Source organism: Protopterus annectens, chromosome 7.part0, assembly GCF_019279795.1.
Source record: "Protopterus annectens isolate FY-2018-M chromosome 7.part0, PAN1.0, whole genome shotgun sequence".
Classification (NCBI taxonomy): domain Eukaryota; kingdom Metazoa; phylum Chordata; order Ceratodontiformes; family Protopteridae; genus Protopterus; species Protopterus annectens.
Window position 1 is genome coordinate 712779909 of NC_056739.1, and position 16446 is coordinate 712796354.

The following is a 16446-nucleotide window of genomic DNA, read 5'->3' on the forward strand; positions in this document are numbered from 1 at the left end:
CAGTGTGCCTGACTATACAGTCACCTATGACTAGAGTGTTGGGTACGTTGTTATGCCTTATGGGCTGTGGTTGAGTGGCATACTGAGTTTGTTGGCTATGTGTCATTTGGGTTGTGTTGGGGGGTGGAGGTTGCTTGTGTTTCTGCTTTGGAGGTCTCTGTTGCTTGGGCAGGTTTTTACTGAGAGCCTCCGCAAATGTAGGTGTGTGTTTTGTGTTTCTATGTGTGTGTTTTGGTGGTTTAGGTTTTGAGGGACTATGTGCTGAGTGCGGTGTGGTGCAAGTGTTTACCTTCTCCTCTTGACTGTCTAGTCCAGTCTTGGGTGAAGAGAGCTTTGCTTCCAGTTTGGCTATATAAGTACATCTCTCACAGGTTGTAGTGTTGGGTGGTAGGAGGAGAGGGTTGTCTGTGTACATGAGGCAATTACTGCATTGCCCAAAGATGCCCAGATTCATCACGTAGACAGGAGAAAACACCGGGGGCTGACCCTTGGACATGCCTGGATAGGTGCTTATTTGTTAAGTACTAGAAACTGTTTTCCTCTATACAGTGAGGAAAGTTGAGTGCTGTAGTAATTTGTAGCTTATTTAGTGCTTACAATAAGTTCTGAACAAGTGCTGAAACAAAAAACTGGCTAGTTCTAAGAAACAAAATTAAGCTAGAAGGCTTCCCTCAAACACAGAAAGGCTTGGGGGCCTAGAAGCCTAAAAATAGTCCTGGACACAGCAAATCTATATACAGGCTAGACTACCCACAGGAAAGGCAGGAAACAAGCTTAGAAATTTTTTTTTTTTTTTTTTTTTTTCTTAGTGGAAAGAGAGAAAGGAGTAGGAGAAACTAAGCTGATTGGCCTTCTCAAATGTTCTCCCTGTACTGGGTAGAATGAGGTAATGACACTAGACTGGGGGGAGGGTCCCAGATCAAATTTACACTAGGGGCGGGCAACTGCAAAGCCACCAACTATAAAAACACTATACCAACAAGGAGGGAGGGTGGAAAACAAACTGCAGAAATGTTTCTCACAGCTGAAAAGCAGCAGTGAGCCTTTAAATGAAAGTTTTAAACAGCTAAAGGAGTCTCTAGAAAAAAAGAGTTTAACTGCAACAAGTTATCAGAAACAAACAACCCAACAGATACTTAATAAAAGTGGACAATTTCCAATTAATACCTCACACACAGTGAAACTAGCTAGAAAAATACACAGTACACAAAGTGCTATAAATAGCAAAAAAATAAAGAACAAAATAAGCAAAAAACAGGATACTTAATGTTATATATTATAGTTCCGAGTTTGCTCAGTGTCCTTCCTTCGATTAGCTCAGTGTGAAATGGCAGAAACCCTCACAACTTAACTTCTTAGGTAACAGAAAGTTGAAACCTGAGACAGCTTTTAAGAAAGAAATCTCAAAAGTTCCATTACTTGGCTATTTCTCCTCAGTTACCACAAACACTGTTCAAACCTGTCAGCGTGCATACTGTTTCCTTATTTACTTCTACAGTGATTACAGATATTGAAATAAAACAGCACAAACACTGAGCCATTTGCTAAACAAACAATACAGTCTTGCAATGAAAACAGACTTACCATGAGAAGTAAACTTCTCTGCCCTTGAAACTCACATTCTCTGAAAGGGCATGAAAACCCACATTCATTTTGCATCTGGCCAGTGGAGGACTAAGCTTACTTCTGGGTTGTTTTCAAACCATAGGCTCCTTCACATTTTTAGGGCCATGCATACATGTATGAGTTCTTTGATTCACCTTCCTGATTGTATTAAATTATATTCCTTGTATAATACAGCACCTCTTGTTAGAACGTGTTTTAAATTTGTAGTTTTGAACATTCTTCTAATAAGCAATGAAATAAAACGTATGAACCAATAATGACAAAACTACCAATTTCAGAAACTTTCGACCATAAAAGCCCTCGCAGTCTTCTGTCATTGCAATCCACCAATATCAGTAAATATGCAAAATCTCTGAGTAAAGTCATCTAACTAATTCCACATTAAAGGGATCTGTAACTAAAGAAAAGGTTGTTGCTAGCAAACAACTTTATATTTAATTGATTCATCTACACATAAAGTGTCTGTTGCCCTTGAAGAATAAATTGCCTATGTTACAGCAAAAAAATGATAAGCTAGTAATATTGCAATAGGGAATGGATGGCAAACTGTTAACAGGTTCACAGTAACTAGGTAACTCCTCCAGAGGAGGACATTCACAGGACTGCAGCAACTATTCCCTTTAAAGTACAACACAGTACAGCAGATAACACAATCCCCCCAGCAGCAGTAGTAGTATAAAACATAACTGTGTTATTCCATGAAAAAGTAGAGACCCTACATACTTGTATGCATGCCTAATACATTGTAATCCTTCTTTCATGTCAGTTAGGTACTGTATTTCTCCCTTTAGTAAATTAGAGCCCTTTGAGATAAATGACCGCCTTAGGGTGAACCCAGGAGTGCTGTGAGTTACTATGAGTTATTCTTTGTACATTCAGAGACTGGTTGTCAACTCAAGTCTGCAGAATAAAAATGATTTTGAGTTTTCATTGCCTAAATAGCAGACTGACTTATTTCTAGTTTGTAGTTGGCATACTGGGTACTGTTTAAAAAAGAAATGCAACTGTGTTAAATAAAAAAAAAATAGAAAAGTAATGGAAGCTGGATTCTTAAAATAGTAATTAATGTTGAAGTTTCGGAAGGGGAAAACACTAGTGTACTGTTACGTAATAATACGCCACTTGGGTTTCTTTCCACAGTCTTCAGATTTAAAAGCACATATTCCACTGCTACTGCACTGGCACTGCAGTGAAGGGGAAAACATGAAAAGAATCAAAAGCCTGATGCTCTCCCCTTAAATCACATTATTAATTCTGAATCCTAAAGGTCTGCGCATCCTGGAACAAACACAATAATCACTGAATTTCACCAAGCAGAGGTAATGCCAACCTGTTAGAAATACATGCAGGAAGCAATTAGTTTCACAGACTGTGCAAAGGAAATCTACAGTCCCTCCCCCCCAGCTGCATACACACACACACACACACACACACACACACACAAAACACAGTGTGTGTGTGTGTGTGTGTGTGTGTGTGTGTGTGTATGTATGTGTGTGAATACATACACATATATACATTTTATATATATATATATATATATATATATATATATATATATACACATACACACACATATATATATATATATATATATATATATATACACACACATATATATATATATATATATATATATATATATATATATATATATATATATACACATACACACATATATATATATATATATATATACATACACACACACACACATATATATATATATATATAGATATATATATATATATATATATATATATATATATATATATATGTATATATGTATATATGTACACATTTATACATAGAAAGAGAAATGTGTGTATATGTGTCTGTCAGATTGTTTACTTAAAGTAATCAGAGAAAGCAGAGACCTGGTTCTTGAACCAGAGGTTATGCTAACTGCTAATATCAATTAGAAACCTTAGGTTCATATGTTCATACTAGGCTATCTGCCCTAGGGCATTTACAAGCCTAGCCAGAGTGTGTTTGGCTTTCGCCACCCCTTGGAATGAGTTTACTGTGCCCTTTTTAAGGTTAGTTTACTGTGCCTCTGTCTAGCAGTGACACAGAAGTGACCCCTGGGGTAAACCTACGATCTCCCATCCACTTGTCAAGATTCCTCTTGAAGAGAGTCAGTGAGGGGCTCTGTCTAACATGGACTGGGATTCTATTCCAGAGTGAAGGGAGCCTCTGGGTTATGAATCTGTCCCTCCAGCATGTCCTATTTATTTCTGTGCTGAGGTTCAATTCTCTCGATCGCGTAGCTCTAAGGGATTTGGATTTTCTGAGATGGAGCATGTCCATTAATTCCGGGTTGGACACGGCTTTGTACGTCAGGCACAGATCGCCTCTGAGTAGGCAGTATGCAACTGAGTAGAGCTGGAGTTTCTTTAGCCGATCAACATATGGCATCTGTTTGAGTCCCTTCATCCTCTTTGTGAGGTACTTTTGGGGTCTTTCTAGTTGCTGCAAGTGTCGGATAAGGTACATCCCAAATGGGGCATTGTACTCAATTATGGGCCTGATGAGGGAAGAGTAGAGTAAAGGGGCACAATGACCTCCCTTGATCTAGATGTGAATCCTTTCATGATAAGGTGGGCTATATAGAAGGTCTTTCTAACCACTTTGGCAATGTGATTGTCAAAGGAGAGGTTACTATCAACTTGGGTCCCTAGGTCTCTAATTACTTCTTGCGTACTTAATGGATTACCGCCTATGTGGTAATTTGTGGGCACTTTGTTTTTCCCAAAGGGTATGACTATACACGTTTTGGCGTTTAGTTTAAGGCCATGGCTCTGGCACCAGTTATCCATTTCCATGAGACCCTTTTGGAGGATGCTTGTGTCAGCTGGAGAGTCAATTAAGGCGCCCAGTTTGCAGTCATCTGCGAACTTGGGTCAGCCACAGTTCACCCATGTTAGCCTGTACCTCAGAAAAATATATACCGAATAAGAGAGGTCCCAGGACTGAGCCCTGTGGGACGCCACCTGTGACTGGTTTAGAGTCTGACATGGCTCTAGCAATTCAGACCATGTGGGTTCTGTCCTTGAGCCAGTTTGCAACCCATCTTATGACATAGGGGTTTATATTTAAGCTGGAGAGCTTGTCTGTGATGCCCGAGTGGGGTATTGTGTCGAAGGCTTTTGCGAGTTCCAGGTAGGCTATGTAAACTACCTTACCCTCATCAATGGCCTTGGTGACTGTTTCAAAGAAGTCGACCAGGTTCAAGAGGCAGGATCTGCCCTTAAGAAAGCCAAATTGGGTAGGATCCAGTGTCTGTAGGTCCCCAATGTCTTTGTTTATGAGTTCCATAATGATCCTCTCCATAGCTTTGCATACCAGGCTAGTCAGGCTTATGGGGCATTAGTTTCCAGGGTCCGTAGAAGCACCTCCTTTGTGGAGTGGGACCACTGTTGCTGTACGCCATTCTTTGGGTACATATCCTTTAGTAAGGCTGAGATTGAACAGAAGCCTTATGTGTGGGTTCAGCTCTTCTTGGAGATCATGTAGCACACAGCCCGGAACACCATCTGGGTCCCATTGATGCTGTGTTTTTTGCTTTGGAGAGGGCAGCTCTCACCTGACCATCTGACATGTCAGGGAGGCAACACTCTGCTGGGATAGATATTTGTCCCTTTGGGGGTCAGGGGGGGAGAAGTTTGCACTGAACCTGTCTGTCAGGATGTTGGCAATGTCTGTGGGTTCAGTGTATTTTTTGTCATTATGGACTAACTGAGCATATCTGGGAGTTGCCACCCAGGTTTCTAACATAACTAAAGAAAACCTTATGCTTATCTTTAGTGTCTTGTGCAATTTTTCTCTCAAAGCTGGCCTTGGATGATTTTAGGAGTGATCATAGTTTTTTGTAGTACTGATCAAAGATGCCTTCCCTTTTAGGGATTTTGCTCTATCATGTAGTAGCTTCCTCCTTCTGTTGTATAGCTTATTTATGGCTGGGGTCCACCAGACAGGATGCCTGCCTTTGGGGGAATGGGTCTTGGTTTTATTTGGGATTGCATGAGCCATGCATTCCTGAAGGTGCCCATAGAATGCGTTTATAAAGGATTCAGCAGATTGGGCTGTAGTTTCCACTGGTCTGGGGGCCTTGAAGGATTCCACTTCGGTTTTAAGAAGTGTGAAGTCGGCTTTTGAGAAGTTCTTCACTGTGGTCTTCTGTGCTGGGGATGGGGGCGGGATGTGGATTTCCAGTGAGATTAATTTATGGTCCGATCTTACCAATGAGGGGTATACTTCTGGTATGGAACATTGTGTCCCCATGTTTGTGATGATCAGGTCTAGTATGTTTTCCCCTCTTGTGGGAGTGGTGACTAGTTGTTCCATAGCATTTGAGTTTATGAATTCTAGGAACCTTTGGGCTAGGGTGTTGGGGCTTGAGTAATGCTTCCAGTCTATGTTTGGGTAGTTGAAGTCCCCCAATATGATGGTGTTTGGAGAGACCTTCATATTCTCCAGTGTCTTCAGGAAGGCCAAGTGGGGGTCCTGAGTTTGAGAGGGTGGTCTGTAGCATGCTACAAACTGGAAGGCAGTTTTGCCCACTGTTAGTTGCACATGGATGGTCTCCGATGTTTCTTGCAATGCCACTAACCAGGAGGTGTGGGTATCCTTGTTGAAAATGGATACTCCCCCTCCTTTTGTGGTTCGGTCCAAGTTTTGGAGCCGAAAAGCATGATATGAGGTATAACCTGGTAGTGCTGGGGTGCTCTCGGGAGCCTTGAACCAGGTTTCTGTCACTGCACAGACATCAATGTTCTCCATACTGAGGAGGGCTTCTTGAGCGTGCATCTTGAGGTTTAGACTTCTGGCATTGAGCAGCATTACCCTTAGTTTCTTTCTACTTGTGTTGTCTAAAAAGGTGGGTTTGTCTTTTGAGCCTTGCCTAAAAAAGGCACTATGGGGGTGGCAAGAGCCTTTGCCAATATCCGAAAGCCCAGGGGTGACAAGTGCAAGCCATCCCTTGCGAAGCAGCGTGGCTTGTCGAGCATGTCATCCCAGGCAGACAGACACTGGATTCCCTTTGAATGACACCAATACTTAAGCCAATTGTTGAAATTGATCATTTTGTCTTTATACTGTGGCATAATTCTTGGTGAGGGTAAGATGCTGCTCAAGGTCAGTGTCATAATGGCCTGGGCTACATAATCAGAGAGCTCCTCTATGTCTCTTTTCATGTAGTTAAGGGAGGTATGTTTCAGGTCATTCACACCAGCATGGACGATGACAGAGTCATATTTGTACCTGCTTTGGAGTGACCTAAGTGCTTGTGTTATGTGGCGGATTCTAGCGCCCGACAGGCAGCTCACTGTGACCCTTTCCTTGTTCAGCCTGGTGAGCGGGACGTCAGTGTGTCTGACTATAGAGTCACCTATTACAAGTGTATCAGGTATGTTATTAAGCCTTAAGGGCTGTGACTGTTTGGCACACTGACTTTGTGAACTATGTGTTGCATGTGTTTTGTTTTGGGGTAGTGGTTGCTTGGATGTCTGCTTTGGAGGTCTCTGCTACTTTGGCAGATTTTTATTTAGAGCCTCCGAGTATGTTTTTGTGTGTTTATGTGTTTGGTTTGCAGTTGTGGTAGGTCTATGTGAGACTGGATTTGTGGTGTGTGTGGTTACCTTCTCCTCCTGACTGGTTACGCCAGTTCTGAGTCGAGAGAGCTCGGCCTCCAGTTTGGCTACATGGTTGCATCTCTCACATATATTTGTACTTGTTGGGAGGAGGAGAGGGTTGTCTGTGTACATGAAGCAGTTGTAACATTGCCTCAAGATTCCAAGATTCACCAGCTGGACTGGAGAGGAAGACAGCAACTGACCTTTCGACATGCTAGAACAGTATAGGGAACTCCTTTGTAACTGAATCAGAAAGAATAAATGTCCAGGAAACGAAGGATAAATCCAAAGATGCAAAAATTTATTGAAGCTTATAAGACGCACTAAGAATAAACTGTTTTATAAATATAAATAAATAAACTAATTGATTTATTTTAATTTAATCTGATGAAGTCCTGTTCTATGTAGGACGAAAACGCAGTTGTAGCAAGGAGCGTTTATTCGTAGTGTGTCTTATAAGCTTCAATAAATTTTTGCATCTTTGGATTTATCCTTCGTTTCCTGGACATTTATTTTTATTGGTGATATTGCGTGCTTGGAGATTGAATCAGAAAGAACCAATAGGGGATAAGGTACTCAAGGGGATTATATGAGGATGTAGTGCTTTTTCTTTTTTAGGCCTAGCCTAAATCTGCCCAAGGGGGTGCTGAGCAATGGGCTTGCAGTGTATTGTTTATGCCTCCATCTGTGAGATATGAAAAGTCCTTGTAGGGAGCACTTCCTGTGTGTCCCAAGACTCCACCAGGGATCATCCGTGCAGGTATGCCTGAGTACATGCCCTCCCCTCAGAATGAGCTCACCCATCTTCCTTGTCTCACCTTTACGTGCCCAAAATGTTAACTGAATTTGGGTCACCTGAGCAATAGTTAGGGTTTATTCATCTCGTCACTTTTGAGACTGGTTATGTGGGTTTATTTTTTTCTGTGTAGTCTGTGAAGTTTTGTTTTTTAGTTTGAATGGTGTGAGGTTTCCTTAATTGATGATCTCGGGTAGAATGGTGATAAATGCTTGATGATGTTGGTAGTATAGTGACAAAGAAAGATATATTTTCATATTTTTAGATCAGCATATTTTATATCAGTATAGAAATGAGTCAACACTGCATAATATAGTAGCTCTGCTAATTGACAAAAAAAAAAAAAAAAAATTAAAACTAAAAACACCACCACTAAAACGAGAATTGATTTTCGTTTGCATGCTCCAAGTTTCTGTCCTGAAGCATGCAAATCATGTATCCCTATGAAAGCATTTGTGCTCCCCACACCTCCTTCTACTTAAATACACCAACTTCAACACTGCACAATACTGGGAAAGGGCACATTCTCCAGCGTTGGTATTATAGTGCTCTTATACATCTGTTAATCAGGTGACCTACTGACCAAACAGTAGAGGCAGAAAAGTTGTCAGCCAAAGCAACAGTTGAGCTACATTACAGGAATTGGTGAGTTTGGCTTAATTGTTAAGGTTCTTGCTTCGTCAACACAAGATACAGGGTTTAATTATGATTTTAGGTTACTGACTAGGCTTAAAAAAACCCTTCAAAGCAATAAGCCTAGTATTCAGCTATGAACCTTTAAAAAGATAGCTTTACTAAACACCCTTCTGATGTAAGAAAGATGCTTAATAATGCTTTGTAAAGCACTTCTCGGTATTACCAAATTCCAATTGTACACAAGTGTGGCATTAACTTCCTTTTATTACTTTTTATTGACAAGGTGAATACCTACCAAGTCCTCAAGGCATTGCTTTTAAGGATGACTGAAAGTGGCATGCAATAAATGGAAAGTGACTAGAGTAACACTGTCTGTGGGGAAGGGATAGAGGTGAAAGGTTCATGGTATTGTCTACACAATATTTTATTAGGCTCAGTACATTTATTAGTAGTGTATATGCTGCACCGTTATTGCTAAATTCTACAGTGATTAAGCATAGCGTACCAGATTCAAAATGACAGGTTACCTGTAGCTGTGATGCAGAAAATAAATGCAGTGTATTTTAGTGCCTGAACAAAGTCAGTGTAATCCTTTAAGACAGAGAAAGTGAATCTTTTTAAATATGGAGAAGAAACATTTCTTATTTTAGTCCATAAAGTACAGTTGTGTACACTTACCATAAATGTAGATGTTAGAGTATTCACTGTTGCAGTCATTACACTTGGGTTATCCTGCTGGCAGGCTACCCTCAGTCGGCCTGAATTACAAAGTCTAGGTCCAGCGTCAGTTGCTGTCGCCTCTTCCCTAATGTCAGTGCGCCAGGGGTATAAAAGATGCAGTCGACGTCATTTTCTTCAGTTTTTCTTGCCCCAGATGTCAGGTGCCCCCAAAAGGGTAGGCTAAAAATATGCCAATAAAACATGCATGCACCAAAATATATTATACCTTCATCTACAAGCAAATACACCACATAGGTTGTATAGATTAGAGCAGTGGAGATAAGTTCCAGCAAAGATATGGGGGATGGTGGGTGTGTAACCTGGACGGCAACAGTGAATTCACTCGAACATCTACATTTATGGTAAGTGTACACAACTGTACTATGTTCTTCGTGTTTCACTGTTGCAGTCATTACACTTGGGTGAATCCCACAGCTATGGTTGGGAGGCTGGAGCTAAATAGCATTAGGAGTGGCTATGAGGCCCTGCAGAACTGCAGTGGCAAAGCCTGCCCTGGATTTGAGTGGTAAATGATAGTGCTTTGTAAAGGTGTGCACTGAACTCCAGGTAGCAGCCTCTAAAATGTCTTTGGTTGGTACTCCCCTGAGGAAGGCTGCTGAAGTGGCTGCTGCTCTGGTTGAATGTGGCCTAATGCCCTTAGGCACTGGCTTGCCTTGTTGTGAATAGCAGAAACGAATGCAGTGGCCTATCCACTTTGAAATAGTCTGCTTTGAGATAGCCTTTCCTTGTGATCCTGCAGCATATGCCACTAGTAGTTGCTCTGTCTTTCTGAAAGCTTTGGTTCTGTTCAAGTAGAAGTGTAGCTGTCTGTGTATGTCCAAAGAATGCAGAATTCTCTCCCCCTTATTCTGTGGGTTTGGATAAAAAGTAGGCAGATGAATAGTTTGGTTAAGGGCCACACTGGACACTACCTTAGGCATAAATGGCGGGTTTGTCCTCAGAGAAACCCTCTCTGGATAAAAAATGATAAAAGGTTCCATGGCCATGAGTGCCTGTAGCTCTGAGACTCGTCTTGCAGAAGTTAATGCTAGGAGCAGAGTTGTTTTCCAAGATAAAAACTTTATATCAGATGTAGCAGCTGGCTCAAAAGGAGGCCGGGTGAGTTTTTCCAAGACATAATTGAGGTCCTATGCAAGTATTGGTGATCTCCTTGGAGGCCATAAGTTTTTGGCACCTCTGAGGTACTCCCTTAAAGGATGAGAAAAGATTGGTGGCTCTGTATTGTAAGGAGCCGAAATGGCAGAGGCATGAATTTTAATTGATGAAAAGGATAGGCCTTTGTCCAGCATCTCAGTTAAGTATTGCAAAATCTGAAGAATATTTGGTACAGCTGTGTCAATTCCTTGTGCCTGGTTCCAAACACAGAATCTCTTCCATTTTGCAGCTTAAGATTTTCTGGTACTAGGCCTTCTGGCCTCCAAAATGACATCCATCACAGCTTTAGTGAGAGGCGCGTTTTGTATGACTACATTATCCGCCATGCTACCAGATTTAAGGTCTTTAGTTAGCTGTGCAGGATCCGATTGTTTTGTTGGGTTAGTAGATGAGGTATTTGAGGCAAGGTCCAAGCCGGGCATTGAGACAAGTTCCTTAGGATTGGATAGCAGTACTGGCGTGGCCAGTCTGGGGCAATCAGTATCATCTTTGGCTTCTCTTGTCTGACCTTTAGGAGTACCTTGGGGAGGAGAGGCAGTGGAGGAAAGGCATATACTGCTAAGCTTTTCCAGCTGAAAGATAGGGCGTCCACTTTCCATGCTCATCTGTGATAAGTCCTTGTGCAGAATCTTTTCAGTTGACAGTTGTGAGGAGAGGAAAATAGATCTATATCCGGGCATCCCCATTTCCTTGTTATCATGCTGAAGACTTGTGGATCCAATTTCCACTCGTGGGGATCCATGAGGTTTCTGCTTAGTTCGTCTGCCAGAGTATTTATCTTTAATGGCAGGAATTGTGCCTGCAGATGTACTTGGTAAGTCAATGCTGTGTCCCACAAAGTCATGGCTTGTCTGCAAAGGGGGTAAGAATGAGTGCCTCCCTGCTTGTTTATATACCACATGACCGTGGCGTTGTCTGTCTATCGGTAGTTGTCCCGGATGAAGTAGGTCCTTGAAGGCTATCAGGGCATTCTGAACAGCTAGCATCTCTTTTTGATTGCTATGTAGATGCATTTGGTTTGCGGACCATATGCCTTGAATAAATCTTTCTGCCATGTGGGCCCCCCAGGCATAATCTGATGCATCCGTTGTTAATGTCTGCCTGGCTGGGGGGTAAAGTGAACGGCTGTCCCTTGTTCTGGTGACAAGCCTTCGCCCACCATCGAAACTCCTGTTGCAGGCAGGGAATGAGGGTAATTATTGTTTCCAGGTTGTGGCATTGTTGAGTCCAAACCCTCATATGCAGTCTCGCATATGGAATTAGTAGAATGCAGGATGCCACGAAGCCCAAAGCCTGCAGAATTTTTCTTGCAGATAACTGGGCCTTTGTTGCCAACAGGTTGAAATAGGTAATCAGTTGCCTTTGTTTGTCTGGCGTGAGATAAGCCGTCTGGGCAGCTGTATTTAAGCTTGCACCCAGGAATATTATCTCTTGAGAGGGTACTAGTTTTGATTTCTTTTCGTTGACTGTGTACCCTAGGCCTGCTAGAAATCTCTTTACAAATGCCAGATGCTGTAGTAGAATGTCCTTGTTCTCTGCTTGAATGAGGCAGTCATCCAAGTAAGGATATATTTGCATTCCTCTTTGTCCGCAGAATGCAATTACTGGTGCCAGGCACTTTGTGAAGACCCTGAGTACAGTAGATAAGCCAAAGGGCAGTGCAGAGACTTGGTAGTGCATTGAGCCAGCTTTGAATCTGAGGTATCTTCTGCATGTATGTCTGATTGGGACATGCAGGTATGCCTCTTTTAGGTCTAAAGTCACAAGCCTAGCCTTCTTGCCCAGCATGGGCAGAAGTTGCTGTAGAGTCAACATTTTGAATTTTGGTATATCCAGATATGCGTTTAGACTAGATAGGTCCAGTATTGGTCTCCAGGTCTTGTCCTTTCTTGGTACCAAGAACAGTCTTAATAAAATCCTTGTACCTGTTCTTGCTCTGGTACTTGTTGAATGGCCCTCATGTCCATGAGGGATGAGACTTGCTTTTGTGCCTCTGCCCATTGATGTTTTGGCAGGTCTGGACAACAGTTTGTCCTTGGCAGGGTATGGAACTGAAACTTGTAGCCTTGTGACACTATGTCTAGGACCCATTTGTCCTTGGTTATTATGTGCCAATTTTGAGATAAAAGTGCTAGTTTCCCCCCTAAAGGTGCTGCCAGAAGATAAGTGCTTGGTGCAAGCAGGGGGAAGTCATTGGGACTGTTTCCTGTATGGTTGCGATTTGTCTTCTCCACGTACGGAGGTAGAAGCACCCCATTGTTTAGACCTGTACGAACCTTGGGGCTGGGATCTGCCTCTTGGGCATCTGTATCTGTCCCTTTATGGTCTGTCTGACACTGGAAAGGACCAATTCTTCGTAGGCCAGTGTCTGCTAAATCTTGGAGGCTGTACCTGTAAAAAAACCCTTAACAGTTTGCATAGATTTAGATTTGTCCTCCATTTTCTTTAACACCTCTTCTGCTTTAACACCAAACAAGGTATCATGCTGTAATGGAGCATCTAATAATTTTGCTTTGACATGATCAGGCAGATTTTGTTCCTTTAACCAAGCATGCCTCCTGATGACAGAACCCGTAACAGCGGCCCTGCAGGAGGCCTCCAAAGAATCAAAACTACATTGCAAAGTATGCTTTCCAACTTGTTCAGCTGCATGCAATAAATCCTGCATTTCTTTGTTTTCTGCACATTCAGAATTTATCAACATTTTCTGCTTAAGCAGTGACATAATATATTGCTGATATTTGAACATATGAAACTGACAATTTAAAGCCCTTATAGCCAACGTAGCAGAAGTGTAAATCTTTTTTCCCCATCTGTCCAATGCCCTAGAATCCCTGTCAGAGGGGGTAGGGTTGTTTGCAGTGGAAGCCTTGACCCCTTTGGGACCCTGAGAAATAGTTTCTGGGTCAGCAGCAGGGTTTTTGAAAAGGAATTTATGAGAGTCAGGAACCCTGTAGTACCTGTCCGGCTTAACAGGAGCTGGAGGTAAGGAGTCAGGGGTCAGACTGGATTCTGAAAATACATCTACAATGTCTAACACAGGTGGAATAGCTAGGGGTCTGTGTTGTGGTAGTAAAAGGAAGTCTCTGAGCCTTTTCTTAGATTCTGAAAAATCTTGGCTCTCCCAGTGGAAATGCTTCCTCATGGTATACAAGTTTCCCCAAAAGAGTAATCCTCAGGAGGGGAGGCTGAAGGGATAGATTCTTCAGCATCAGAATCCTCATAGGGAAGAAGAAAGTATTCCTGATCAGAAGAATCAGATGAAATGGAAACCTGACCTGAAGATTCATATTCCGTCTCTTGCCTAGGTCTTTTATCAGGTGGGGGATGGGGACCCCTGATCAAAGTAATTAAGTTCAGTGGCAATGGATCTGGGACTGACTACACCCATTTTGAGCATCTGTTTTTTGGGCATGGAGGCCTGTCCATGAGGCTGTTGTACTTGTTTCTTTGTCTTTAAAGGTGCTTTTGTCTTTGCCTTTGAAGCTGAAGTCATTTTAATGTATAATTGAGCAGGTCTGAAAACACCCTCAGAAGCCGATGCCTGCTCAGTGGCTCCGGACCCATCTGAGGGAATAGTCTCCGAAGGTCCAATACCTTCAGCTTCCAGCAGCCTAGTCGACTCCACGTGAGAGTCGGTAGCGGCCTGCGGGTCAAAAGTAGCGGGCGTCAGGGGCTGCGAAGGCGCCTCACTGAGAACCAGTGAACCGGCGACTGGCTTAGAAGAAGCCTCTTCGTCAGTTTTGGACCTCGGATGTCTGTTCGTTTCTTTTTCTTTGCGTTTCTTATGAATTCCGGTAGTTGGATGGCTATCCGACGACATCGTATAATTAAATCTTCTGCCAAAACAGTGTAATGCAAAATCGTACCGACGCTTAACAGTGCGTTGGTTAAATCTAGCACAAAACAGACAACTAGCAACGTCGTGGTCAGGGCCTAGGCAAGGAATACATTAAGAATAAAAGTCCTTACGAGGTATCTGCTTCCCACAAGAAATACAATTAACTTTTTCTGACATCGGTCTGGAGCAAGAAAAAAGTTTCCCCAACAGGGTACTTAGCTTCGGATCTGAAATTCGAACACGAAAATCTCAGGAATCGGCCGACCGGCACTTGCGAACTGCTTCTGCTTCGGGCACCGCACGGCAAGAAAGACTGAAGAAAATGGCGTTGGCTGCATCTTTTATACCCCTGGCGCACTGACGTCAGGGAAGAGGCGACAGCAACCGACGCTGGGCCTAGACTTTGGAATTCAGGCCAACTGAGGGTAGCCTGCCAGCAGGATAACCCAAGTGTAATGACTGCAACAGTGAAACATGAAGAACATCAGCATGTACCAGCTGCACACTGTATAACCTCAGATGTTCTGGGCTACTGTCATCAGAGGAAGTTTCGTCGAGACTTGTATCACTGTGAGAGGGGTACTATATCCCTGCTGACAGTAATAACTTCCAGCATCTTCTGTCTGAACATTGCTGATTGTAAGGGTGTAGTCAGTCCCAGATCCATTGCCACTGAACCGATCTGGGACCCCAGAGTAACAGTTGCTAGCACCACAGATAAGGAGTTTAGGGCTCTGTCCATGTTTCTGTTGGTACCAGGCTATCCAGCTGCTAATGCCTGAACTGGCCTTACAGTTAATGACTGTTTCTCCTGGTAACACAGACTGCTAAGGCTCCATTTTACATTCTGCTTAAGTTAAGCAGAATGTAAAATGGAGCCTTAACAGAATGTAAAATGGAGCCTTAAGCTTCAGCATTTCAGTAAATAAAGTAAAACGAAACAATGGGTGGGTGACAGAGTTTTGATTTCTTTCACACACCTTTTCGCTGACAAAGTGCTACAAGTTCTGCAAGAGGCCAGAAAACCCAATACTAGGATGTCCTATATTTCAAAATGGAAAAGGTTTTCCACCTGGTGTCGTTCTAAGGACCTGCAATCACTGTTGTGGATGTTCCAGTGGTTCTGTCCTACCTGTGTGAATTGCTGGAGTGGATTGTCATATTCTTCAGTAAAAGCTCATCTTTCCGCTATCTTAGCATGTCTGCCTACGACTCCTCCCTTGGCCTCAAGGCTGGAAGTTAAACTTTTCCTTAAAGGCATCCTACATATTAAACCACCAAGGAAAATCACTTCATCCTCCTTGGAATCTTAGTTTTGTTCTAGAAAAACTTACCCTGGCTCCCTTTGAGCCAGCAAATTCTTCCTCTCTTCAGCATTGCACCTGGAAAACAGTTCTTGTGGCCATTATTTTGGCTAGAAGGATTTCTTAACTTCAAGCATTGATGGTTTCTTCCTCCTTTACTGTTTTCCACAAGGACAAGGTTTCCTTACACACTAACCCTTCTTTTATGCTCAAGGTGGTAAATGAGTTGTCACTCAATCTGTCCATTAATCTTCCCACCTTTTTTCCCTTCTCCACAGTCCTCTAGTGAGAGGATTTTACACATTACAGATGTGCATAGATAACTCAGATTTTATTTGGACAAAACCAATCCCATTAAGACATCTGATCGTCTTTTTACCTCCTATTATCCAAGGGCCCTGAGAAGGCCTGGTTCCAAGCAGACTATTTCCACTTGGATTTCCAAAACCATTTCCTTTTGTTGCATGTTCCACGGGAAAACTCGTTTCCCCAGTTAGGGCACATTCCACCAGAGCTGTATCCTCTTCTGACGCCTTTTTCAAGGGTCTAGACACCTGCTCTATATTAGAAGCACCTACCTGGTCCTCTGTACACATCTTCGTAAAACACTAGAAGTTGGATGGCATTTCCAGGTCTAGAGCTGGTTTTGCAAGGGCTATTCTGCAGAGGTTTGTAGAGTGCAACTGCTCTCTGCCCAACTCTTCTGCATGAGCT

General features: G+C 42.6%; 1 protein-coding gene across 1 annotated transcript in view; it reads right to left on the minus strand.

Moving 5' to 3' along the window:
- The window catches only part of LOC122806647 (paired amphipathic helix protein Sin3a-like), a 1669103-nt gene that overhangs the window by 1438329 nt on the left and 214328 nt on the right, over window positions 1–16446 (minus strand). The window lies entirely within an intron of this gene.